The sequence below is a fragment of the Ixodes scapularis genome, unplaced genomic scaffold (assembly GCF_016920785.2).
Source record: "Ixodes scapularis isolate PalLabHiFi unplaced genomic scaffold, ASM1692078v2 PGA_scaffold2__306_contigs__length_199485367, whole genome shotgun sequence".
Taxonomy (NCBI): Eukaryota; Metazoa; Arthropoda; class Arachnida; order Ixodida; family Ixodidae; genus Ixodes; species Ixodes scapularis.
The window spans coordinates 99,115,355-99,141,784 of NW_024609857.1; the positions used below are offsets into that span (position 1 = coordinate 99,115,355).

Below are 26,430 nucleotides of genomic sequence, written 5' to 3' on the forward strand. Positions count from 1 at the left end.
CCCAGAGGTGCAGATGGCATGGCTGTGAGGTCGTGTGCTGCGGCGTGCGGAGCAAAAAAGATATAATGCGGCGCTGCACCACGTGCGTGCTGCCATCCCGTCATTTGTTTCCCATTTCTATTTATGCCTTCGGTAGATCATAGTAGCCGACAAAAATGGTGTCTTTTCGCAAACCATAGCTGCGTGTTGTTGTCTGGTCCAAGGTGCCCGGATGCGCCGGCCACGTATCACTCCGTGAACGCTGCAGGAACAAGCAACGCGACAGTCCTCTGTGCCGTTTGCTTCTCAGACTTCGGAAACGTGTTTTGAAATGTCGCTCACGTCATAAAATTATACTGTACCCGGTGGCTATACACAATATTTAATGGCCAAGGAACCTTCCAGTTCATTCGATTCTAGTGTAGGATGTATATTTCGCAAATGCAAAGCGAGAAACATGCTCTGCCTGAAATTCGGCACCTGCAAGGTCACTTTTCTGCATGAACGTTGAATTCAGGTCGGCGCAGGTGACCGCTTCTCCACCAATATGAAGTTGGTGGCGAAAGGAATAGAATGTGATAGTCTGGCTCTGCAAGCAGAGCCTATGCTGAGTGCAAGTTTGTCTGTTTCTTGCACAGGCGTTGCAATGATGTTAGAACGCCAAGCTTTTATTGGATGATTAAAAATGAATAGTGGGTAAACCTTAGGGCCTCTAGCATTGAGGTCTACCCCCTATGCTTCCAATCAAAAGCCAATTAAGAATTCGGCGTCGTTTTGACGCCACCACAACCCTCAGCGCAAGAAGCAGACGACTTGCTCTTCAAATACAGTTACCCTAGACGAGAGAACACACTGGCGCCATTTATGAGGTGATCCTGGAACTGCTTTTCACTAGAGTAAAGATTTCGCGATATTTTCGAGATCAAACGCATGTACAATCTCTGAGAAATGGTCGTTCATAACATTGTCAAACGATTTTTGGGCCAAAAAAGAAAGTGTAATGAGTGAAAAAAAAGAAAAGGAAGAAGAAATATACATAAATGCCAAGTGCAGTGATGGAAGCAGCCTTTGACCTTTGACCTTTTGTAGGAGGTTCTGTAGCAGGCAAAATATTGGTTTTGAGCAGCCATTGACGCTTTTGGAGTAGATGCCAACGTCTGTTAGCACATCACACGAGAATGAAAAAGAGATAGCTACAATAGTGATCAAGGGCTTCTCTTTTATACTCGAGCATATTTCTTATTACCGTTTGTCATAAGAATATAGTGAAAAAGGAACAGTCTTCCTAAATAACGCTCTAGTCAGAGTAGGTTTCATTTACAATGGGCATTAAAAAATGCTTGAAAAGTTCATCAGAGTGCAACATTTCATAGGGATAAATCCTCTCTCCCCTTTTCATTTTACACTCGGCAGTTTGTTGACCGTAACTATAATTTCCGTAAAATGCCAGTAAGAAACAGCATGTCCGCTAACACGTCTACCAATAAAATGCGTCCCGCAAGTTTAGTGAACCTACCAAACTCAAGACTAATACCAAAAACTGCAAAAACAACCACAAAAAAAAAAAAAAAATAAATAAAAACCTACACGTGCTTTAAATATCACACTGCTCTTTAGCAGTGTAGGAACCAGAGTTATGTCAAAGTTCGCTGATCTTTCGATCGGCAGCTGCACGGGAACTAGTGACTAACGTATTTATTCAAATACGTATAGACCCGTGTTTTCTCTCTCTCTGCTCAGTTTTTGTTTTTCTAAATAAGAGATTACCTCACAATCAGGACAAACGAGTTAAACCTGTAATAATCCTGAGCATAATTTCCGTGCCCATCGCGCTAAACCAGGTGTTCCCTCAGGTCAGTCACTGCTCCTAGCACTCTGGTGCAAAGCGGTGAAGCTAGACGCACGCACGCTAGTGAGAGACTGTGAATGTTGACGCCGGCGGCGCAAGTTCCACGGTACCTGCAGCCATAGAACGAAGGCACGTGGCAGACTTGATAATGAAGCGACCTTATCAGGAGCACAAGACCCTGGTTCTGTTTTATCACGGTAGCCGCAACAGACTATCCTACTATTTTGCAAAGTCTTCTTGGGACCCTTAGTTCCTGACATCACCGACATTGTCTCGAAATTTAAACGATCTCAGCGATCAACCAGCCAGCGCGGCTGATGTCCAGAATCAACGGCTCCCTCCGACTGGTAGGTTCACAGCATCAAAGCGCAACATCGTGGCATTCGTCATCTTATTTTTATGAGCTCTTTCATCGGCTAAACCAATCAAGTGCAGCGAATGCTCTGTGACTTGTGCTTTTAGCATATGTGCGTTGGCGGTTGTATGTGTTTGAGTTTTCGACTGTGCTCAAACCTAATACGAAACAAACAATACGGTGTCTAGAGATGCTGTGAAATTGATATTTTTACATTTTCATTTCCTTCTCCTTCTCCAAATATTCGACCAATAATAACAACCTTTTCTATTGCTTTAAAGGGGCCCAGCAAGGACTTTTTTACTGGTTTTTAATTTGCACCCAATCTGAGAGCACTGATTGTAGTAAATTAATGAAACTTTTGTTTTCTCAAATTTCGCTGTATTTTAAAAGTTATAGGAAAATTAAAATTACAAAAACAAGCAAAAAATAACCTCCTTCATGACGTCCTTGGTTGATTGAGGGGCTGTGAACTAGACAAGGTGTAGCGAGCTCAGCAAGCAGTCACGACTGCCGCACTCCGTGTCGACGGCTTGAAAGGGCGCCACTAAAGCATGTTCTGTATAGGCTGTATGAAGTGGGCAGCTAGTGCGGCTCGCATTGCATTTGCTGCCCGATTAAACACGCATTCTGCATGACACTGCATTGGCAACAAACCGCAAACAAACACGGGGTAAAGATCATTCAGAACGGGAGCCACTTCGTGCTGCCATACCGCCAAAAGGCCAAACCGCAAGCGAAAGCTGCTTGCCGCAGGCCTTGGGAACGCTCAAAACCGGTCAGATCCTCCAGTCTGTACGACCGCTGCGCCACCGCGTACATGTGGGACCTTTCTACGCTCGCCGCTCGTTGGCGCTTGATCTCACTACATCTTTCTAGTATGCGCCGCCTTTTCCACCGCTTGGTGGCAGGTATGCCGACGGGTCATTTCTTGTCTCCAGGTCAGGTCAGGTCAGACAACGTTTATTAAGAATGAAATTCAGCTGGCGGTTTACACTACGGTAGGGCCAGAGGGGAGGGGGTTATAAGGATGATGGAAGCTCGTAGGGTTGTAATTGTGGCAGCTACAAGTCTCTGCCGAGGTTGGCCGTCTTCAGAAAGTCGACCAGCGATCGGAGGATGAGGCTGCGTCGTTCTGAGTCTCCTGCCGGGTTTACCCATTCGTCGAGTGTTGAAGGTTTGTCTTCATGGTTGAGCGCTCCCAGGGCATCATTGCGTTCTTGGTCGAGCTTTGAACATTCCCAGACCAAGTGTTGAGTGTCTGCTCTGAGATTCTCTAGGCAGTACTTGCACTGGTCTGGTTTTGGTACAAAGTCCGGATTCTTCTTCTTCTTTTTAGCGTCCGCCCATTTCTTCGTTATTGATGGAGTGACTGCAGCTCCTGCTTGGAGTCTTCTTAGCAGGACGGATTCGTGTCTTCGGAATCCCTTGGGAAGGCTTTCCCGTGCCACGTCTTTGTGCTTGTCGATAGTTTTCTTTAGAGCGATCCTCGCTGCTTTAATTTCCCAAAAAGGGTCGTAAAAGCCGTCAGGTTCGCTCTTTGGAGACTCGATTGGTTGTGACATTTGTGGTGGATTTCGATGGGTTCGAGAGGGCGCGGGGGCTTCGGAGTGGCATTGAAGGCAGCGGAGGAAGGAATGAGTTAACTCTCCTGCTGCCTCGTTGGCTATCTCGTTGCCCTCGATCCCTTCGTGACCCGGGATCCAGCGTACCGAGGCTCGGATGTCGCGCATCCTTAGCTTGATGGCCATAGTCGTAATATTTCGAATCGCCTTGCACGTTTCTTAATGCGTCTTCAGTGAACGGATGGCGTCTTGGGAGTCTGTGAACATGATGATGCTCGTGCCGCATTGGGCTTCTTGTCCTAGTGCATTCAGGGCCTCTTCAATGGCCGTGATCTCAGCCTCTTGCGCTGTTCTGCAGTACGGTGCATGTTTTGTGCAAGTAGTTTTCGTGTTCCCAACGTACCACGCAAGAGCAGCATTTCCTCGTTCACTGAAGGCTGCGTCGGTGTAGCAGACGATGGTATGTGAGGCGTTACATTCGATGATGGCTTTTACTTCCTCGGCGTGCTTCATTGCCTTGTGTCACCGTCTTTCTTTGTTTTTTTCGCCGTTCATTTTTCGTGGTATAGGGGCCGATTGGGCTATGTCGATTCTCTCCCATGGTGGTAGTTGGTCTGGTATGGGTGTATTGTTCTCGAGTTTCCAACCAAGTAGTTTGGCGATTTCTCTGCCTTGCTTGGTGTGTTGCATCTTGACTCTTTGTGCTTGTTCTTGCGTGGAGGCCAATTCTTTCAGCGACGGAAATGGCACGCATTTGTGCAGTTCTATCAGTCTTGTTTGTCTCGGAAGGCCCGAAATACATCTTCTCGCGTCGTTCATCGGGGTTTCGAGACGGGCCCAATGATGCAGTGTCAATCTGTAAAAGCGACAGCCATACATGACTTTCGGTATGAGTGCCGCTTGAACTATCGTTCTGGCAATTCCCTCACCTGCTCCGCCGTGCTTATTTGCTATTCTTCTGATGATCGAGGTGCCGTGTCTCCATGTGTCGCACATTCTTTTGATCCATTTGTCGGGATTAAGTTTGGTGTTGACGTGGATTCCGAGGATGGTGTGTTCGTCACTCTTTTCTATTGTCTGCTCGTCGAATTTTAGAGTGGGGTTGGTGTTGTCTCTTTCTTTACCAAATATCAGGAGTTTAGTCTTCTCTGCTGATGGTTTCATGCCTACTTCTTTTAGGAAGCTCTCTATGATGTGAAGTGCTGCCTGCAGTGTTTCGACCTGTTCCTCTTTCGTGCCTTGTGTCGTCCAGATTGTGATGTCATCTGCGTATATAGTAAAATGGAGTGTCTCTACCTCGTCCAACCTCCAAGCTAGCGGTGCCATCGCTAGATTAAAGAGCGTGGGCACTCCAATGTCATTGCTCTTTGTGCTACTTTGATCTTTGCCCACTTTGATTACGTATCTTCTATTTTTGAGAAATTTCTTGATTAAGTTAAGGGGTCTTCCTAGGATTCCTTGCGTCTCCATGGTCTTGATTATTACGTCGTGTGGTAGCGAATCAAACGCTTTCTTGATGTCTACAGCCACCAACATTCTCGTACTGTGGGCTTCGGGGGTGAATTTCAATACTGTTTCTCTGAGTAGTATTAGACTGTCGTGCGTTCCCAAGTTCTTTCTGAATCCCGTTTGGGCCGGGTGGTATGTACAATTCTTATCCGTAAACCAATCGATCCTAGCAAGTGTCATCCTTTCGACGAGCTTGCACAGTATCGACGTCAGGGATATTGGTCTTGTGTTTTGAGGTTTGTCTGGGACTTTTCCGGGTTTTGGTATGGGTGTGACAAACGACATCTTCCAGTCCTCTGGCATTTCACCTAACTTCCAGATGATGTTGATCTGCTCCAATAGCGCAGCTCTTGCACATTCGGGTAGGTTCTTTAGCATACTGTTGGTTATTTGATCAGGGCCTGGTGCACTTCTAGTCCTGCCGTTTGCTATTGCTGCTTCAAGCTCCCAGACGGTAAAGTCGCAGTTGTAGTGGTGTTGGTCTTCTACTACTGTTGGTGTGTAGATTATTGCGTTCGGCTTGGTTGCAGGTTGAGGGAAGAAAAGTGGGCCCGTTTCTTCAAGTACTTCTTCTAGCGTTTTGTTGCTTCGTAGGGCTATATTAGATGTGATACCCCACTCTTTCTTTTTTCCGAGCATAGAGTTACAAATACTCCCCATTTGTGTTATTGACGTATGCTTGTTAAATGATTCGCATAAGTCGTTCCAATTGTCGATACATAGCTTAATGGCGTAAGATTGTGCTTCCTTTGCAAGCTTGTTTGCCTCAATTAAGTCTTTGCGATTTCTGGATGTTCTATATTTGTCAATGAGTTCCTGTCTGTGTCGCCAGAGTGAGAGAAGGTGTGTGTCAGGATTTGGGCCATCCGCGTTTACTGCTTTCTGAATTGTCGCTTTTACAGATGCTTCTTTCATAGCGTGGGTTAGTTTGTCTATGTTAGTTATGTGGTATTCTTGATTCAAGATTGTTCTGAAATCATCCCAGATGATGGTCTTGCTGTTTCTTTTCAGTTTAAGTTTGCTTCCGAGTTCTAGTGTTATGTGTATTGGGAAATGATCGCTCCCCCATGGGTCATTATTATCGCATTTCCAGGTTATTATAGACTTTTGTGATGCAAGGGTTAAATCGGGTATTGTGTCTTTCTGTTTGGGCCCTTGTCCGAGCCTGGTTTTAATTTCGGGGTCATTCAATAGGGTGAGCCCTGCTTTTCCATATTCATCTTGAATTTTGACGCCTCTCTCATTGGGTTGGTCTTGTCCCCAGTCCGCGTGCCAGGCATTGAAATCTCCCCCAATTACGATGTGGTGCTTGGGATACGTGTTAACAAAGTGTGTTAGCCAGCTGTGCTCGTCGTTCGCGAAAAGTGCTGGTCTGTAGTATACCGATATGAGGATGATTTTGATGTCGTTATCTGTTGTGCGGACTGCTACTATTTCTTGGGTTTGGTTGCACCATTGAGTAGTGTCTAATTGCTCATATGGCAGTGGTTTTCTTAGGTACACCGCTACTTGGGCTCGGACCGTTTCTTTCTTGCCTCTTTTGTGGATGATTGAGGGTGATGTGAAGCTTCTGTATCCTCTAAGACCGATGTTGTCCCCATTTATTTCTTGTAATAGTAGTGCATCTTTAGGTTCTTGTAGCAGTCGTAAATTAAGTTCCGCCCTGCGAACTCGGAGGCCCCGGCAGTTCCATTGGAGAAAATCGAGTGTCTTAGTCTTCCGGGAATCCCTAGATGGTTTGCTCTGCATTGTGGGTCGGGGTGGAGGTATTTTCTATGCTGCATTGTTGTACTTGCGATTTCTGGAACTGCATAAACATGATTTGAAATTGCTGCATCATCTGCTGCATCTGTTGCTGCTGCTGTATTTGTTGCTGAATTTGTTGGTGTAGCATTTGCTGTGTTTGTTGCGTTTGCTGAGCTTGTGTTTCTACGAAGTGCAGCACTTTCTCTTCCCAATTCCCGCTTTGGGTAGCTTGGGTAACCGCACAGATCGGCGGGTTTTCTGACGGTATTGGGTTCTTTGTGAAGGAGGGAATTAGCACCATCGTTTGTTCAACACTCTTTTTGATCGCATCTTGCTTCTTTTTTTCCAGTTCTGTTTGTCTGCGTTGCTTGGCACGTTCTTCTTCTTGTTTGTCTTTTTCAATTTCCACTTTGAGCTGGGCCACACGTCTTTCAAGTTCCTTTAATTGATTTTCTTTGGCTTCGATCGATGTCTTGTTCGTTGAAGACGTTCTCTTGGCCATGTTGGCATTAGCGTTTGGTAGATCCTGTTTGTATGTCGTGCAGTTGGTGCCGGTGGGGCCCTTCTTGGTACTGCCGGTGTTTTCCAGCGGCGGAAACTCTTCGAGGTCTTGTAGGGTGGAGAAGCGGTTTTGGTAAAAGGATGTTCTTCCTCTAACTGTGCCTTGGTTGTGCAGGGCAGTAGCCATCCTCTTCCATGGAGACGCACTTGCCACATTTGTTGCTTTGCTTTTTGTCTGTGTTATTGCCTGTGCTCTTCTTTGTAGCTTTGCGTCCGTGCTTTTTTTGGTCTCGCAGTTGGGGTCGAAGGCTGTATGTCCCGACACATGGCAGTTAGGGCAATACGTATCTTCACATTGTTCTCCTTCTGGGTGAGGTTCACCACAACGCCTACATCTCTGCTCTCTCGTGCAGACAGCTGCCTTATGCCCGATGCCGTGGCATTTCAGGCACAGGACGGCTGTTGGTTTGTACGTATATACTCTGAACAGTCTTCCGCGATGCGTGATCTTCCGAGGAACTCTATTTCCATCGAACGTAAGAAGAAATGTGCCTCTCCTCCCAATGGGTCTTGCATGTAGGACATTGCAGTAGTCAGAGTCTGAGTAGTCGACAATGTCTTGTGCTGTGAACTCTGCATCCACGTCGTGTATTACTCCTCTGGGCATGAGGCCCGTGGTGGATCTGTATGTTTGGACCCCTACCTCCGTGCCGTCACCCAGCGTCAGAGTGCTCATCTGGAGGATGTCTCCTGCGTAAGCCTCACTGTAAACAGTAATGGCTATGGTGTTGTTCCTGTGATTGGGATCGTAGCTAAGTCGGTCTCTGTTGCAAGGAATTGTAAAAAGCTGTTTCAGTTGGTCCATGAGGATCCGCGATGAGATGTTCGATATTCTGGTTTGCGTTGTGGGTTTCACCACAATCACAATCTTTGGTTCGTCAAAGCGCTCAAGGTGGGTTCCCCATTGTGGTTTTTGTTTTTTGTATGTGACTCGCGTCCAACTGTTTGTCGTTTCAGGAGGAGAACTATCGTTGATGTTAGCTATCCTGTTAATCTCGTCGTCGCTGATCTCGAAATTATCGTCCCGGTCCTGACTACGGAATCTTTTCGCCGGAATTATCACCTTTCTTGCGTTGTTCTTGTTGGTTTCTAGCTCCATGCTATTGTTTTCGTCGTTCTCGGTGCACCTTTCGATCGGCGTTGTTTCAGTACTCGCCATGTTCAGAATGCGGGGTGATGGGCAGGCCTAGTTCTGCCTACCCGGGGTCCGGGCCTACGGCGGCCTCTCGAGGTGAGAGTTAAAAGAAAGACTCGCCTACATTTGGTTCTGCTGGAAGTCTTTCGATGGGTCACCGTCCTTAGATAAAAGATTTGGGTCGGGGGACCCAGTTGATGGCAGGAATTTAGTGGTGTTAGCGGAGCTGAAGCGAACGCTGCTGCTCCTCATGCCACTTCGTCGTCCTCCTTCTCTTGTCTCCATACTTTATAAACTGCATTTGTTTCTTTTCTGATCTAAAAAAAAAGTGAACAAAAACTACTTTTATAAATAATTTAAACGGTTTGCACCACTTATGTTTTGTATTTCGACAAAAAAGAAGCTTTTAGCAGCTCTGACCAGTAGTAAGCCCAGGACCTAAGACATCACATATCGCGCGCTTTTGGCACCACGGGTCCATAGGTGGAGGAGGTTTCCGCGTCGTCAGGTTAAAATATGACGCACTGATATTTAGTTACTCTCTCCGTGCTCGCTGGCTTGCCCGAACACCGAGGGACGTGGAAACCGCAAAAAAGGTAGATGCTTAATTACGATTGCAGGGCCCCTTAAGCCTATTTTGACGCAGGTGTGGCGCAAGATGCAGCAGACTTTCGTTCGTGGTGCAATTTGGTGCAAATGGCGCAGCACTTCAATCACTGCAAGTGTTTCATGGTTTGCCGAAAGACAGTGTTGATGTGTTCAATCATTACCAGAGATTTTACATGGTTTTAAAGAACACGGTCATAAGCAGTTGCAAGTGTGTGAACCAGCTTTTAGTGCCAACAACTGATCACCATTTTTGCTTGTTTTTCTCCAAAAACCTAAAAGGCTACCAAAAAATGTTTATAAGCAACACAGTGATGTGATTGGCCTAAACCATTCTGGAGCACCTTTTGGGGCAGCCAAAACAGTGTTTTGGAGCAGCAAATGTGGCCTTTGGAACAACCAAGACAGTGTTTTGGAGCAGCAAAAGTGGATTTTGGAGCAGCCAAGATGGTGTTCCGGAGCAGCAAAAGCGACTTTTGGAGCAGAGAATCTTAGAAAAAAATAAACATATTCGTTTTAGGTGCTGTACAAACAAAGAACACTTTATGCTATGTTCTACTGTGACGTGTTGCGACGGAACTCGCTGCTCGTGTTTTTACTGCTGAGACATCCCACAAGTGTACAGTGCTGTAGGCATTGCCGAGCAATTCCGAGAAACCTCTTGGCACCGTTTTACTCGTTCCCGACGTGCCAGATTTTTGTCAAAAGTAAGCAAACATAAAACAATGGATTGCAAGCGTCCCGGCTGGTGCCTCTGTTGTGCAATCATGTTTGCATGCACGTGAGGGCAACTTCGGCAGGCTTGCAGTTGTGCAAGCTTCGTCACGCAAGCGGAGACAACAGCTGTTCGATCGAAACCGAAACCAGGCCACTCTGCTCCGTTGCCAACTGATTCCCAAAATTGTATGCAAAATGTCCAGCATACGACAAAAAACACTCCAGCAGCACGTGTTTGACAAACCGGCAAACAAGGTATAAACTAAAAAAAAGAAAAGAACCTGAGCACATTGATACAAGACATTGCAAGCCACGGTCAAAAAGTTCTTGGGGCACTTTGTGCAACAACTGAACTTGAGACAAACAAGTGCACTGTGCAGGCTCAGCGTGCAGACATTGTCTTCTTTGTTTTAGCTCTCTTCTTTTCACGAACTTTCTTTCGCTGAAGACTTTTTACATACCGGGATCCCTCTCGAAAGAAAGCCCACCGAGAGAAACCTAGGTTATCAATACTTCGACACAGCAGTCTCCGAGTTAAAGAGGGATTTTTGTAGTAACGTATGATTTAAACAAGAACAGGAATGTTGACGAACAAGCGGCGGTACTTAGTTTCATTTTTGAAAGCGCCATATCTGCCGTGACGTGGCAACACCCGACGTCGCGCGGCCATAGTGACTGCGCGACGTCGTGGAAGGCAGGGACTAACTATAGTTTTCTCACTGCCGTTGCTTTCAGAAGCGAGTGCTTCAGCTCACAATGTAACACCCGCCGCGCAAACACATGGTTTCGTTTCACAGCATGAAGGCATGGCTGGTACCTGGCAAGCTGTTCACCGTTTATCGCAAAAAACAAAGTGTGTAACTTTCACCACCAAATTAAATGTTGATCGCCACGCGTACACAATTGGAGAGAACCAGATTGAAAATGTCCCATCAATCAAATATCTCGGCGTCCACCTTTCAGCTAACCTATCATGGAACCTTCATACTGAGCATATCCTCTGCAAAGCGTCTAAAACTCTAGGATTTCTTAAACGTTCATTGTTCCAGGCTAATAAAGCAACTAAACTTCTTGCGTATACCTCACTCGTAAGATCGCAGTTGGAGTACGCATCCATTATTTGGCACCCTCATCAGATGTATCTAACCAATAATATTGAGTCACTTCAAAATAAAGCCGCCAGGTTCATAGCTAAGGATTACTCCCGTTGTTCAAGTGTGACTAACATAAAACATTCCCTCAACTTTTCGCCACTTCATTGTCGTAGATATATTTCCGCATGTCCTTCTTCCACAAGCTATACCATGGTTCATCTGCTTTCAGAGATTCATACATCCAGCCTCCTCATCATGTCTCATCCCACGTAGACCACCCCTTCAAAGTACGCCCCATTTTTGCTCGCACCAACTTATTCAAAGACTCCCCTCTCCTCCTCGCTGTCTCCGATTGGAACAGCCTACCCAGCGATATTGTGTCGATCACCTCAGCCCAGATGTTTTCAACACCCTATGTATAACGATGTATGTAGTTTTTGCTTATCTAATTTTCACTAAGCATTTTTTTGTCTTTTCTGTTATTCTATGTTGCGCGCCAATGTCATCTTTTTGTCACAAAGTGCACTACCTTTGTCTATGATTGCCCCCCCCCCCCCCCCCCCCCTGTAATGCCCGAGAGGGTTTTTAGGGTAAATAAATAAATAGCGTCGGAGCATCCGCACACAGCCGCGTCTATTGTTGAAAATATTTAAAAAAAGGAAAGAAGACGCGAGACGAGATTTACGAAACGACGAGAGCGCGAAACGCGAGAGGGGTAGGAAAACCATGCAAGACCAGGTGGACAACTGATGCAGGGTACCTTGTGTCGGGTGGCCGCTTGCGCCACAAAAACACGCATGCTCAATGACGGCACTTAGTATAGTTTCCATTTAGAAAGGCGACCGAAGTTGGTTTTTTGGCATAGGCTTGGCACAGATTACCCTTATTTTGGCGAAATGTAGCAGGATGTAGCAGGGTTAGCCCCTTGGCGCAGTTTGGCATAATCGGCGCAGCAATCACATCACTGAATTCTACTATGGTAGCGGAAAGGGCTCGCTTAGGGCACTAAGCCGTTAATTTGGGCACCTGGCAAAGCCCTTTCAAAATAAAATTGAAAACATTTTTGATGTCGTTTGTACTAAAAGTATTGTGCAGTGTACCTAGGTTCATTGAGTATGAAGTGGCGAATGAGTGCGGCTGGTGGCGTTCACTGGGAAAACGATGGCTCTCATAACATAGTTAATGCGACGGCTTGAAGGTGAAGTAGTTGGTTCAGTGCTATATATGGTGCCAGCTGAACATAAAGGAAGGTTACATACAGAGAGAGACACAAAAGCTGTATGTAACCTTCCTTCATGTTCAGCTGGCAATGCTTTTGTTAATGCTTTTATTGTAAAGGACTCGAAAATGATGGCAGAATAAAAAGTGAACACGGCACGGCATAAAAGTGTGCTTCCAATGTAAGGCCTCGAACGTTTTTTACAAATCTGCGAAGAGCGGGAAGTGCAACGTCGACTGCAATTTTTCTTCTCACTGCACCTGCACATATTGTTCATTTGTACCCTCCTTTAGCGGCTTACAGTAATCGAGTTGACAGACCTCCAGCTCTTCCGTTAGAGGAAACATTAGATGTGGAATACAAGCATCTGTATCAGCCTTCCAGGAATTCCAGGTGCATCCACAATCAAACAGCCCAACCAAAAATAAAAGCGGCACATTTTTATTTTTGAAGTATATAGTAGGTGAGAGGTTAAGAACCCAGGGCAAGGGAAAGGAAGGCTGGGATGGAGGAAGCAGATGGAATGTTGGAGAGAAGAGAACCCCCTCTCTCCAGCATTCCATCTGCTGCCTCCTCCCCAGCATTCCTTTCCCTCGCCCTGGGTTCTTACCTGTCACCAACTATAGTACCGCGTAGGGATGATGATGATGATTGGGGTTTAATGGCCCAAGAGCGACTACGGCCATATTGCGCCAAGAAAGTTAATTTAAGGAGCCTTGCATTTACATCTAACTTTACTTATCTATATCAAGTGCAAAAGGCCAATTGCATGTAGGAAACTTAAAACGCGAGCAAATGGTACCAAAGGTCTATCACCAAGCAAAAAATAAGGATGAAATGGAAGGTGGTTTCTGAAAAGTTCTGGAAAATATCTTCGACGTTGATGATCCAAAAATCTACAATTCCACAGGATGTGAAGGACAGTTAACATTTTCCCACACTTTTCACAGAGCTTTACATCTTCACCGCAGAGCAAGTGCAGGTGAGTCAATCGAGAATGACCAATTCTCAAGCGGCATAAAAGAACTTCCGAACGGCGGTCCTTATGGGAGGAACTCTCCCATACTTCTAAGTTGGGCTTAATAATGTGAAGTTTGTTATCTATCTGTGTGTCCCAATCCTGTTGCCATAACTTAATAATTGACTTGTTTAAGGCTGGCTTGAGGTCTTGGTGCGGCAGGCCAAAAGACGTTTCCGTGTAATTTTTTGCAGAAAGTGCAAGATGGTCTGCATTCTCGTTACCGGGAATGCCCACATGACTGGGCACCCAGCAGAAGTTTATAAATTGTCCTAGATGGAAAGCTTTGTTTATGTGAAAACGAACCTGTTGCACAAGAGCGTTCTTGCTGTCTGCTAAAGATGAAATAGCTAAGAGAACACTTTGGGAATCAACAAACAGAACTGCTTTGTTAATGTTATTTTCTAGAATATATTCAATAGCCATCAGGATACCATACAGTTCAGCAGTAAAGATAGTTGCTAGAGGGTTGAGTTGCCTCACTTCACTGAAAGCGAGAGAATAAACTGCACAGCCTACACAATTCAATGTTTTCGAGCCATCAGTGTAAAAGTGGAGATAGTCACTATATTTCTTCTCTAGCTCTGCGAACTCCCGCAAGAGAACAAGACGAGGAACAACCTTTTTGCTGTACTTCGAAAGTGACCAATCACAAGAGATTGGCACCAAATCCCAAGGAGCAATCCTATAGGCCTGTCTCAACAAAGGAGGCTCATCAAAACAAAGGTGAAGCGACCTTGCCATGCTCTCAGCCCGAAGGCTCAAGGGCCGAACAATACTGGGCTTATTCTCAAAAAGGCGCAATGATGCAGAGGTCTGCAGAGCAGAGAATGCAGGGTGGTCTGGATCACTATAAACTTTGTAGGCATAGCAGAGACTAAGATATTGTCTGCGTCGCTCAAGGGACATCTGATGTGTTTCAGCATACAGACTCGGCACGGGCGACGTGCGAAAAGCACCTGTGGCTAGACGCAGGCCAAGGTGATGGATTGGGTCTAACATCTTCAAAGCAGATGGTCGTGCCGACCCATATACCGGTGCACCATAATCCAACCGGGACCGCACTAGAGCGTTATAAATTCGCAGCAGACATCGTCTGTCAGACCCCCAAGTTGTGTGCGACAGCACTTTAAGAATATTGGAAGATCGTAGGCATTTTCGTTTTAGTTCTTTCAAATGGGGTACGAATGTGAGCTTCTTGTCGAATATCACGCCTAGAAACTTGTGCGCCTCCTTAACAGTAATGGTAACGTTATTCAGATGCAAGGTAGGATCCGGTGACAACCCTCGACGCAGCGAAAAAAGAACACATACGGTTTTGTCGGGGGAGAAGCGAAACCCATTTTCGGCTGCCCACTTGCTCATCCTGTTGATTGTCAGTTGCAGTTGACGTTCACAACTATGCAGATTGCAAGAAGAAACTGAAATTTGCACATCATCCACATACAAAGAATAAGATACTGTCGGTGGTATCACCTGAGCCAGGCTATTGATTTTAACTGCAAAAAGTGTGACACTAAGCACCCCTCCCTGAGGGACACCACTTTCTTGAGAAAACACATCTGATAAGGTGGAGCCCAGACGGACTTGGAAAGTATGTCCCATTAAGAAGCTTTGTATGCATCGCAACATGCGACCCCGAACACCGTAAGCATAAAGATCCCGCAGGATCCCATAGCGCCACGTTGTATCGTACGCCTTTTGCAGATCAAAAAACACAGAGAGACAGGCCTGGCGGTGTACAAACGCCTCACGAATAGAGGTTTCAAGGCGGACTAAGTGGTCCAGGGTGGAACGTCCACCTCTAAAACCACACTGATTAATGTCAAGCACATTCTCACTCTCCAAGAAATGAATGAGACGTCGGTTAATCATTCTTTCGTAGGTTTTTCCCAAGCAACTTGTGAGAGCAATGGGTCGGTAGCTAGTTGGTTGAGAAGCATCTTTCCCAGGCTTCAGAAGAGCGATTACATGAGCTCTTTTCCAAACCTCGGGGAATGCAGAGCGATGCCACAATGAGTTATAAAAGGTCAACAAACTGCCTAGAGAATCAGGTGACAGGTGCCTTAACATCTCATAATGAACATTATCTGGTCCAGGAGCAGACTGTTTCTTTACACTAAGAGCCACTTTGAGCTCAGAGAGTGTAAAAGGCCTGTTGTACGGAGCGTCACGAGCACCAGACAAAATGATTGGTTGTTTCTCTGCTGTCGAACGGAACTTTTTAAAGGCTTCACTGCAGTTGCGTAAACTAGAAACATCCTGAAAATGTTTCCCAAGAACATTCGCTTGATCTTTCAGAGATGTTGAAGATGATGCAGGGAAGAGAGGAGTTCTGAAAGGTAAGTAGTCGCCCCTAATCTTTCTAAGCCGATCCCACGCTTCTTTTGTAGATACAAAACTACTCAAGGATGTCAAATACTTTCTCCAGGAGCTTCCCTTCGCCTGGCGTCTTGTCCAGCGAGCTTTAGCTCTCGTTTTCTTAAACTCAAGTAAGTTACTAGAAGTTGGATATCTACGAAAGACGCACCAAGCTTTGTTCTGGGACTTTCGTGTTGTTTTACAGTCATCATTCCACCATGGCTTGCATCTCTTAGGAAGACGACCAGACGTTTGAGGGATACTCCGTGTGGCAGCATGTATTATAACCTCTGTGACATACAGCGTTGCTTCATCTGGATTCATGTTTGAAATTATAGAAGAATCAATCAGTGCCTCTAATTGAAAAATGGACCAATCTGCCTTATCTAGTTTCCATCGGGGCATTCGTGTTAACAGAGTCGGAAGAGAGACAGTACTCTCTAAAACAATCGGGAAGTGATCGCTCCCAAAGGGATTATTAAAAACCTTCCATGAAAAGCATGGAAGTAATGAAGGTGAAGTAATAGAAAGGTCAATAGATGTAAATGAGTTGTGAGCAGAACTAAAAAAAGTAGGCTCTCTCCCGTTAAAAATACACAAGTTAGATGATAATAAAAACCGCTCAATTACTCGGCCTCGAGAATCGAGGCGAGTACTACCCCACATGGGGTGATGGGCATTAAAATCTCCTAAAATTAAGAAGGGTTGAGGAAGCTGTCCTACAAGACCCTGAAGTTCGTGAAGTTGCAATGGAACGTTTGGTGGCAAATAAATGGACACAATTGTAATGAGGCGGTCTAAAAGAAGGCGTACCGCTACAGCTTCGAGCGGTGTGCAGAGAGGGACCTCAGAGCAGGCAACCCCGCTCTGCACCACCACTGCTACGCCACCAGAACTGGAGCTCAGACGATCTTTGCGGAACACTTGATAACGTCGTAAAATCTGTGTATGATGTGTTTGAAGATGAGTTTCTTGTAAAGAGAGGGCAATAGGCCGAAGATCATCCATAAAATAGTTAACGTCATCAATATTGGGTAAAAGACCACGACAGTTCCACTGCATAAAATGCAAATTCTTCATTTATCTAAAAAGGTGAAGTGTAAAATTAAAAAGAGAGAGGCAATGAAGAAATTGAGAGTATGAAATTAATGGTTATTTGGGAGGGACCACTGGTTTTTTCCCTTTAGACTTCAAAGTCTGCCACTCCATGTCACCCTCGTCGGATGCAGGAGTGGGTGACTCAGCGGTATCATCCATCGCCTCTATTTCTGGAGGCGAGCCTTTACCTGAAGGTTTTGGCTGGCTCGTTGTGCGGGGTGGCTTGCCCCGGCCACGACCAGCCGAAGAGGCACCGGAGGTGCTGGGCAGAGTGTCTTTCAACTCTGCCTCCTCCGGCCCCTTGGGTACTGGGGGAGCGGCACGAGGGTTGTGCCGCTCTTTCGAAGAGGAGGTCCTCTCTGAGGAGGTCGGGCGGGAGTTTCGCCCCCTCTCCCCGGGAGAAGACCGCGAAGTGCGGACAGGTGCGGCATTTGCCGGCCTGTCTAGAACCAGCGAACCAGCATGTGCACTCCCTCCATGAAGAGGGGGGCACTGCTGCCCCGGCTGGGGGGTTGGGGCCCTGAGGGCTGCCTCCAGAACCTCAGGTGAGACCTGGGTAGCCCTAGACTCCGAGCGTGGCACAAGACCCCTCCGTGCCACGCCGGCGTACGATCCCTTCGACAAGAAGGAATACCTTTTCTTCGCTTCGCTATAGCTGATATTTTCTTTGGCTTTAATGGCAATGATTTCCTTCTCTTGCTTCCATATGGGACAGCCACGATAGTAGGTAGGGTGTGGTCCATCGCAATTAACGCAGTGGGCCACATTCTCGCAATTGTCAGAGATGTGATCCTGACTGCCACACTTTGCACAAGTCGCCTTCCCTCGACAGCTGCGTGTTCCGTGACCAAAACGCTGGCAACGGAAACACCGCTGGGGGTTGGGGACAAAAGGGCGGATGTGGCAGTTCAGGTATCCAGCCTTGATTGTTTGTGGCAGTGTGTGTCGTTCAAATGTAAGGATGACGTGTTTTGAAGGGATTTCTTCACCATCTTTTTTGAACATAATCCGTTTTACGGCGACAACGCCGGCACCTTGGAGTCCCTCGAGGAGTTCTTCCTCACTAGTGTGAAGGAAGTCGTCTTCAGAGAGGACTCCTCGGATGGTGTTCAGTGTGCGGTGAGGGCTCACCGACACTTTTACATCAAGTATGGTGTTCAGCTTGAGGAGCGCTTCACTTTGCTTTTTATTATTTATCTCAACAAGGAGGTCTCCTGAGTAGAGTTTTTTAGCCTTGTAGGAAAACCCTACAAGGTGTTCAAGTACTTTGGCGACGACAAATGGTGAAAGCTTTGAAACAGGTTTCTGTTCATCGAGAGAATGAACAACGAAAAACTTCGTGAAGTTTTCTACCTCTGGTTCTTTTTCAATAGTCTTGTGTTCAGGGCAGCGCCTTTTAACGGCTTGCCCCGAACGGGGTTTGGAAGAGAGGGGCGCCATAAGAGGGCAAGGAGTGTTCGGAATCTGTGGCGCGCCGCCCACCACGGAGCCCAACGAGGGAATAGGTAACACCCCATAACAAATATGGCTTTGCTGGAAGCATTACTCTATTAGCGCTACCCAGAAACTATAACCAAGTGTGGATCTGGACGAGAGTATCTGTCACCACCCAAGGTTAGCCCTTGCCGCCAAAGGAGTTGAAAAAGGAAAGAAGGGAAATGAGAAGAGTGAAAAGAAGAAGAAGACAAGGGTGAAAGAAAGGAGGGGATAGTAGAAGTGGCGACTAGGCTGAATCATCCTGGTCGGGCCAAGCCAGGACTCCCGTCTACGGGAAGCGGGGGCCGAAGTGGTGTATTGCCTCGCCCGGGGGGCCCCGAAGGGTCCAAACCTACCCCGGGCTCGGCTCAACCACCAGGATGCCCTTTTCCCCGGACACGGGAAAGCCACGCACAGCCAGACGTGGGCGGGCGAACCCGCATGGCTCGGGGTCCGTGGAGACGCCACTCTCCAAACACCTGCTTTCACAGGTGCCCCCTGCAGGGACCGCGTAGGGAGCCTTCATGTCAGCGCTTGAGGTATAAGTAGGGAGCAAGGCTCCCTAGTACCGCCTCAAGGGCATTGGTCCGGAGATCTGTGCTGGTGATTTAGAATTCCACTCGCAGATCTCGAGCGCTCCAAAACCGCTCCATTTAGAAAGCGCATATTCCGCTCGCAGACCTGGCTCGACTTGGTCATCTTCCGCTTGTAGATCTCCGGCAGCTCCCACTCCGTCAAGTGCCTCCAACTCGGCCGAACTTGGTCCGCAGGATTTAAGAGATGTACATAGAACATTACAGAGCGCGCTACATCATTTACTCTCCCTCGGTGGTGGCGCAGGCGCAACGAGGTCGGTGGGCCGACTGGGCCGACCGGCGACCGGCTGCACCCTCGACGGAGTGGAGTCCGTCTAGCTGGATCTGCTCAGACGCATCGGTTGTTTACGCGGGATTGTGAAGGCTCGAACGCTTCTACCTCGCTTAGAAAAGGGGTGGAAAGCCGGGACAGGAATGTGAAAAATTGGAAGCGCTGACATCTGTGATCAAGAAAGGAAGAACGAGAAAAAAAACGGCAGAAAATCGGAAGGAGGCAGATGCAAGGTTAGGCCTGTTCATTTTGCTGCCATTGATTGTTTACTTTTTTTACACTGCATGCCGCGGGCGTTATCTCGTGCAATAAAGCAAGAACAGATTAGGCAACGACCATGCCAGTGATGGTTTGTTACCTCTGTGTTTATTAAAGTTGTACCAGCAATCTGAACTCCACCGATGGCAATTGCTCTGCGCGCCCTGCTGCTTCGAGGCGGCAGAAAGGTATGTGACGGTGCCGAATGCGGACGTCTTCCTTGTTATTCGTGACATGGGCTCCGTAACACGTCCAATTTCGCCTGGCCTGTGTCGTGTGTTATTTCTGCAGCTAAACAGTGACAGATGTCACTGGTCGTTGGAAAGATCAGTCGGCTGAGGCGTTGGTGGGCTGTCAAGTTTGAGCAGTGGCCATTTTGAACGTCCGAGGAGGGAGCAGGGGGGGGGGGGGGGGGGGCGTTAAAAAGGCGTGTCTATCTTCCGCTCGTCGATTCGGAGCGGGTCCCATGGAGCGGAATTACGCCTCCCTCGCGGATTTTGAAAAGTGCTCCGAATCTACGAGTGGAATTCACCAAGAGTCATACACTGTAACCAAAACCAACCATGCCGTCAAGTCACCGGAACTACTGTACACTTTTTATAACGTAGCAACAAATGGAAGGCCCGCTTCGAACGGGGCAACTTTTCCAACAATTTTGGGGCTGCTGGCGGGTTATTCCCTAGCTTTACCTAGATCGACACGAACTGCAAAGATCGGGTGCGGCTCGAAACGGACGAGCAACTCGGAGATGTCTGAAGCGGCAGCAGCCAATCAGGAATGCAATATTCTCACGTGACAACCTTGTGGTGGTGATGATGACTGTAGAGGAAACATACTCCAAGGCAGACAGCCGGTAATGAACCGGATCGCCCCGGTGTATCCCTGAAGGATAGGAATGCAAGGAACGGATCGTCGCCCTTTCGCAGTAGGTCCTTGACAGTCTGGATCGTGCGTTCGACTTCCCCGTTGGACTACGGGTAGTGCAGGCCACTTGTTGTGTGCACGAAACCATAGTCCCGCGCAGAGTTGGCAAACTCAGCAGCTGCAAGCTGCGGGCCGTTGTCGCTGCGAACGACCTCTGGAATGCCAAAACGCGCAAGCACGCTCTTCACAGCAGTGATCGCCGAGTAACATGTAGTGCTCTTGAGTGTGATAACTTCAAGGTACCGCGAAAAGTAGTCAACAATAAACAAAAAGTCTTGACCATTGAAATGAAACAAATTATTCCCAGCTGTTGCCAGGGGAGTTCAAGGGAAGGTAATGAGATGAGAGGTTCAGCACGCTGAATCCTTGTAGTAGCGCACCGTTCGCAGTCCTCCACCATAGACTTGATCTGCTTACTCACACCAGCCCACCACACCGAGTCACGCGCTCGAGTGCGACAACGATTCATGCCTTGGTGACCCTCGTGGATGAACCCAAGAACCTCACCCTGAAGTGATGCTGGGACGACTAGGCGACTGCCCTTGAGGAGCAACCCGTCGCACACCGTGAACTCGCCCCTATGTTTCCAGTACTTGAGGAGATTCACCGCCACCTTGGGTTTCACAGGTCAGCCTTGCTTGCAGTACTTCAAGAGAATGATGCACGCGCCGCCTGAAGATTGTTCTTGACGCAACCTGTCAAGTCTCGCTGGTGACTTGTCCTGGATGCCCTGGACCACGCTCTCGACAAACAGCCAACGGCACCGACTGCTGGTGATGCCTGCTCCAACGGCACCCTGGACAAAGTGTCAGCCGTAGCCAACAACTTGTCAGGAACGCGAAGAACCTTGAACTGGTACCTCATCAATTTAAGGCGGAGGCGTTGAACCCTTGGTGGGAGCATATCTACGTCCATGCTGCCGAATAAAGATCAAGGGCAGGTGGTCGGTCTCCACCATGAACTGTAGACCTCGGACGTATTCATCAAATCGCTGAACAGTTCAGGTGATCGCCAAAGCCTCCTTCTCTGTCTGGCTGTACCTTTGTTTGGTGGGTGTTAAGGAGTGAGAAGCAAAAGCCACCGCCCGATGCTCTCCCGAAGACTGGTCTTGTAAGAGTACCGCACCGAGTCCGAACGAGCTGGTGTCCGCCAACACGATAGTAGGTAGCGCTGGGTGGTACCTGGCCATGCAGACCTCCGTAGAGAGCATCCTTTTCAGGTTCAGGAAGGCAGCCTGTTGACCTGGGCCCCAGGTCCAGGCACTGTTCTTGCTCAGCAAGGCACGAAGAGGAGCAGTCGTGTCCGACAGGTGTGGTAAGAACCTGCCAACGTGGTTCACCATCCCGAGAAGCCTCCGGATCGCACCAACGTCCACCAGTGTTTCCATTCTTCCATTCCTTGAACCACTTCACACTTCTTAAAGGGCGACTCCGGTCCATACTTTCGATTTTCGGATTATGACTGTTTTTAGCGCATCAGCGTCCATGAATTGCAAGGTATAATTTTTTTCTCGTTATTGTGCGTAGTTTTAAAGATATCGATGCCTCAAAGTTTTGTGTGAGGCGCGGCCAACAAAACCGAAACTAGCCGCTTGAGGCCCCGGCAACGATGGAAATCAGCCGCTATGTGAACATGACGTCAGGATTGTTCTCGCTCAACGAGTATACGTAGGCCGAGCGGCACCTACCTTTGTTGCGCTAGCCGTCTAAAGATAGAAAATGAGTTGATTTTGTTTTAATTCTGTGTACGTGGTAGTATCCGGCATATGTAGCAAGAGTCAGTGCATATACCCAAAAGCTAGCGACTGGAAAACCCGTGAACTCGTTCGGTGCTCTACTCGGCGGCCGCCGCCGTGCGTGCGCTATGCCGTATACTCGTCCCTTGTATACTCAAAAGCTAGCGACTGGAAAACGAGTGAACTCGTTCGGTTTCGTATGTCGCCGTGCGTGCAGTCTTCCGTACTCGTCGCTAGGCTTAAATTGTCATCGGGGCTCCGCGGATGGAGCGGCGTTGCTCTACGCCGCGCTGCCAGTGACGTACAGTACTGGGGGCCCTCTCGCTTTCGCGCTGCGGGTCAATCCCAGACACAAAGTTTTGAGGCTCTCCGGTGTGGGCCGTGGTGCCCGAACACACGTGTGCTAGGCTGTACACGTCAGTTTTTTCGTTCTTTTTTCCTCTGGCACTTAAAAGCCGAAGTCCAAAGTCCACTCGTCGAACAGCGTTCACCCACACCTTCTCCAATTTCCGGTCCAATGGAAACTTGTGCAAACGCACCTCCGGGTTGTGCAGCGGGTTGTTTGAGCAGCCCACAGCGCTACAAGTTGTACTTGGCATCTTTCTAGGAACAGCTGGGCAGTCTTGGGAAGCACCGAGTTGCTCGCTAAAACGAGTCTTGGAGTCCTCACAAGCAAATAAACAAAAGGCTATACCAAAGCTACACGGGCTACAGATAAAAGCAACGGCTAAACACGCCAATCCCAAGCCGAAGTAGCGGTGGTAGTGGCTCAAAGAAGCGCACTCCGCTCAACGCCCGAACCGGAGGAAAAAAAGAGAATGATATTGACGTCACGGCCCAATGTTGCTTTAGCAATCGGCAACCCGCTGGCCGCCCGCTAAGAAGCAGCTGCTCACGGTGGGTCGCATTTTTATTATCGGCATTACTTGAGAATGCGGCGTTCCCCGGACGTAATATTTCGGCTGGGGTCATATTTTGTGTCACTACAGCGCTACCAGTAATTTATTTCATTTTGAGTGTTGGCCGGAGTTGCCCTTTAAAGTCTTGCGAGATGCCATGCTTGTTGACGACAACCCCCAAAAAGTCGACAGTTGTCACGCCAAATTTGCACTTTCCCTGTTGAGCGTCAGGCCTGCCTTGCTCAAGCGCTGCAACACCTTTGTCAGGCACTGGTCATGCTCCACACGGTCTTGACCGAGCACAAGGATATCGTCAATCATGTTGACGGCGCCAGTCTGCCCTTCTAAAATGTTGGCCATCACATGCTGGAAATACTCGGGCGCTGAGGTGATGCCAAAAGGCAGACGGTGAAAGCAGTAACGCCCGAAAGGAGTTATGAAGGTCTTCATCTCTTGACAACCCTCCGTCAACTTGACTTGGTGAAAGCTTGACATCGCGTCGAGCTTCGAGAACACCCGTGCGTCCCTGAGAAGACCCAAAACTTGGTCAACCGTGGGCAGGATGTGGCGTTCCCGGAGGACGACCTTGTTCAACTTTGTAAGGTCAACACACAGTTGATACCCTTTAGCTGATTTCAGAACCACCACAAGTCCTGCACACCATGGCGTCAAATGACAACCTGACGAATGACGTCCTTGCTTTCCATCTTGTCCAACTCAGACTTGACCACATCTCGCAGTGGAATTGGGATCCGCCTTGCGACAGGCAACGAAAATGAAACAGCTAGACGAATTGTGTATTTGCCAGGAAGCTCACCGAGGCCTTGAAACAGCTCAGATAGAACGACCACCCCGGCTCGTTGCAGAGGAACTTCTGGGATGTGGTCCACGAACTTCACGATTCCCAGGGCTTGAATTGCAGGGAAACCCAAAAGAGGCACAGTCTGGGAACGGACGACGTAAAACTCCTGCGTCACACACTTGACCTTCCACAACAAACTGGCCGTGAAAGTCCCCAAAACCTCCAGTGGATGCCCGCCCGGTCCAGTCAGCTCTCCGCCCGGTTGCTGAAGATGCGCTGGGATCCCCGAGAACGTGCTTGGTACGACGGACACCTCGGCATTGCTGTCCACTTTAAAGTTCAGGGCCAGTCCGTTGACCTTGACCACGACGAACTTGCTTCTGGTACCGTCCGTTGCGCTGACAGTCGCGAGTTCTACCGACGACAACTTCCCTTTCCTTGCCCGGCAGACTGCAGCAAAGTGCCCTTTCTTGTGACACAGTTTGCAAGCTGCTCTGTTGGCGGGACACTCTGAACGTGAATGGGAAGACTGTCCACAGTAGATGCATAAGGAGGTTACCGACCCGCCCGTCGCTTGTGCTTGCGCTTGTCTCGGTGGGCGGTGCTTTTTCACCTTAGCCGCATCTATGTTTAACGCAGTGGTCCTCAATGCGGCTGAGTCACGAAGTTTTCGTTCCGCTTCGGAATCTTCATGCTGACGCACCTGAACAAAAGCTCCTTCTAGCGTCGATTTTGTGTTTCGGCAGAGTCGGTGCGATAACTTAGTATCAAGCAAACCAATGATGAAGCGATCCCTTATCAGACAGTCCTCAACTTCGGGTGGGCGGTAGTTGCACCGCTTCGCCAAGTTACAAAGAGGCATGTAAAATGCGTCCGCTGACTCACCGGGCTGCTGAGTGCGTCTGAGGAACCGTGCACTTTCGTACAGCTCGTTCACGGGATGCACAAAGTAGCTGTCAAACTTTTCCTTGACCTTGGCGTAGTCGCCGAGCTCGTCCTCTTCGAGTGCGAGTGAAGTCAAGATGGTTCGTGCTTGAGGTCCCATGCAGTAGAGCAAAGTTTCTGTGCGCACTTCGTTTTTTGCCACGTAGAGACCCGATGCGAACCAATAGTCCTCGAAGCGTTCTACCCATTGCGGCCACTGACCTGCATTCTTGAAGTTGAACTGCTGAGGTGGCTGCACAACGAAGCTGGGGGGTGCGGCCGCCATCGGTTTCCCGACTCGCTGCTGCTGGTCATTGCGTAGCGCAAACTCACGAGCTGCCGCTGTCGAGACCGCCTCGGCGAATCAGCGTAGACGAGTGGTTCTGCGGGCTGCCGCCACTTCTGACACCATGTAGAGGAAACATGCTCCAAGGCAGGCAGCCGGTAGGGAACTGAAGCGACTTGCTTGATTCCTTTATTTACACATCAAACTTAACAACACGTGGCGCCATCTAGGTGAGTATGTTAGTACAGGTCACTAGCGCAACACCAAAATGACAACCAAAGACTTGGTTCCGGTTTGAAATGGATCGTTTTTGGAAATAAACTGTTTCAGAAAGATGAGTTAGTATTCTCAATGCAATTTAAAGATATAAAAACATGTTTTAACATGTAACTGCGGGTCGAATAGTGCAAGAAAAATAAAATTTCATGATGTCGACGGCAAGTCGTAGCAATTCGGTTGCTGCCTGTGAACGCGGGCGGCTCGTGTTGCTGGTGTTGCCACGTCAAGTTGCTGTTCGAAATGGCCCCGTCTGAAGCGGGCCTAAGGAGTAGGTAAATATAGCTGTAATTACGATCCGCAAAGACGTATGCCGAAATATTCATTTCGATCCGTGATTGGTCTATCGCAAGCGACGTTGCCAACCGATTGTAGTTGTTGAGTTGATTGCCACGCGGAATACCGATCAGTGTTGCATAGTTGCCACTCCGGAGTTGGAATGATTCCGGAATCATTCCAATTTTTTGCGACCCCGGAATGGAATGGGAATGGAATGGCGGCAGCGTTGAGGGGAATGGAATGGGAATGGAATTAGATGCCTTTTTTTGGAATGGAATGGGAATGGAATGGGCCCGTTCTTCCTTTTTTTTTTTTTTTTTGGTGTTTACGGTTAGCGAATTTGAGCCAGTCAGCGAGCCAGTTGCTCAGAAATAAAATGAGCGGGCGGGAAACAGCTAACCCACGTGGAGCTCTAACAGACTTATACGCAAAAAATGCAATAAAAAAAAGAAGCTTCAAAGCAAAGAGCAGAGGGGGGAGGGAAGGGGGGGTGGGGGGGTGGCGGTGGCGCCTTTCGCGCAGGCGACGGGCTTTACTGGCGTTACACGAGAGCGAGCGAAACAAGAAACCAAGCACCAAGCAAAAGAAACGAAGGCATGGAGAATACACGCACGCACAGACAGATCTGAGAGCGGGGGACGACTCATAACCCGCAGAGCTCTGATAACTCGTTGACTCGCGCGCCGCCGAAAGATGATCAGTTGTTGTTTTCTTATAGTTCGAGGAGCGTTGTTTAGCAGGCGGCCAAACCTGCTGCCTTCCATGTTCAATCGCGCGCACTCCTTTGAAGTGCGAACTGTGGGTTCGCTTCGGCAATAAAACAAAGCAAGATTCACTTTTCTCTTTTCCTCTTGCGCTTTGCTCCGACACTTGTTTTTTTTTTTTTTTATTC

General features: G+C 48.2%; 1 protein-coding gene across 2 annotated transcripts in view; it reads right to left on the bottom strand.

Moving 5' to 3' along the window:
* LOC8030198 overlaps nt 1–26,430 on the bottom strand; it is a 36,778-nt gene that overhangs the window by 5,523 nt on the left and 4,825 nt on the right. The gene's annotated exons all lie outside the window — the stretch shown is intronic.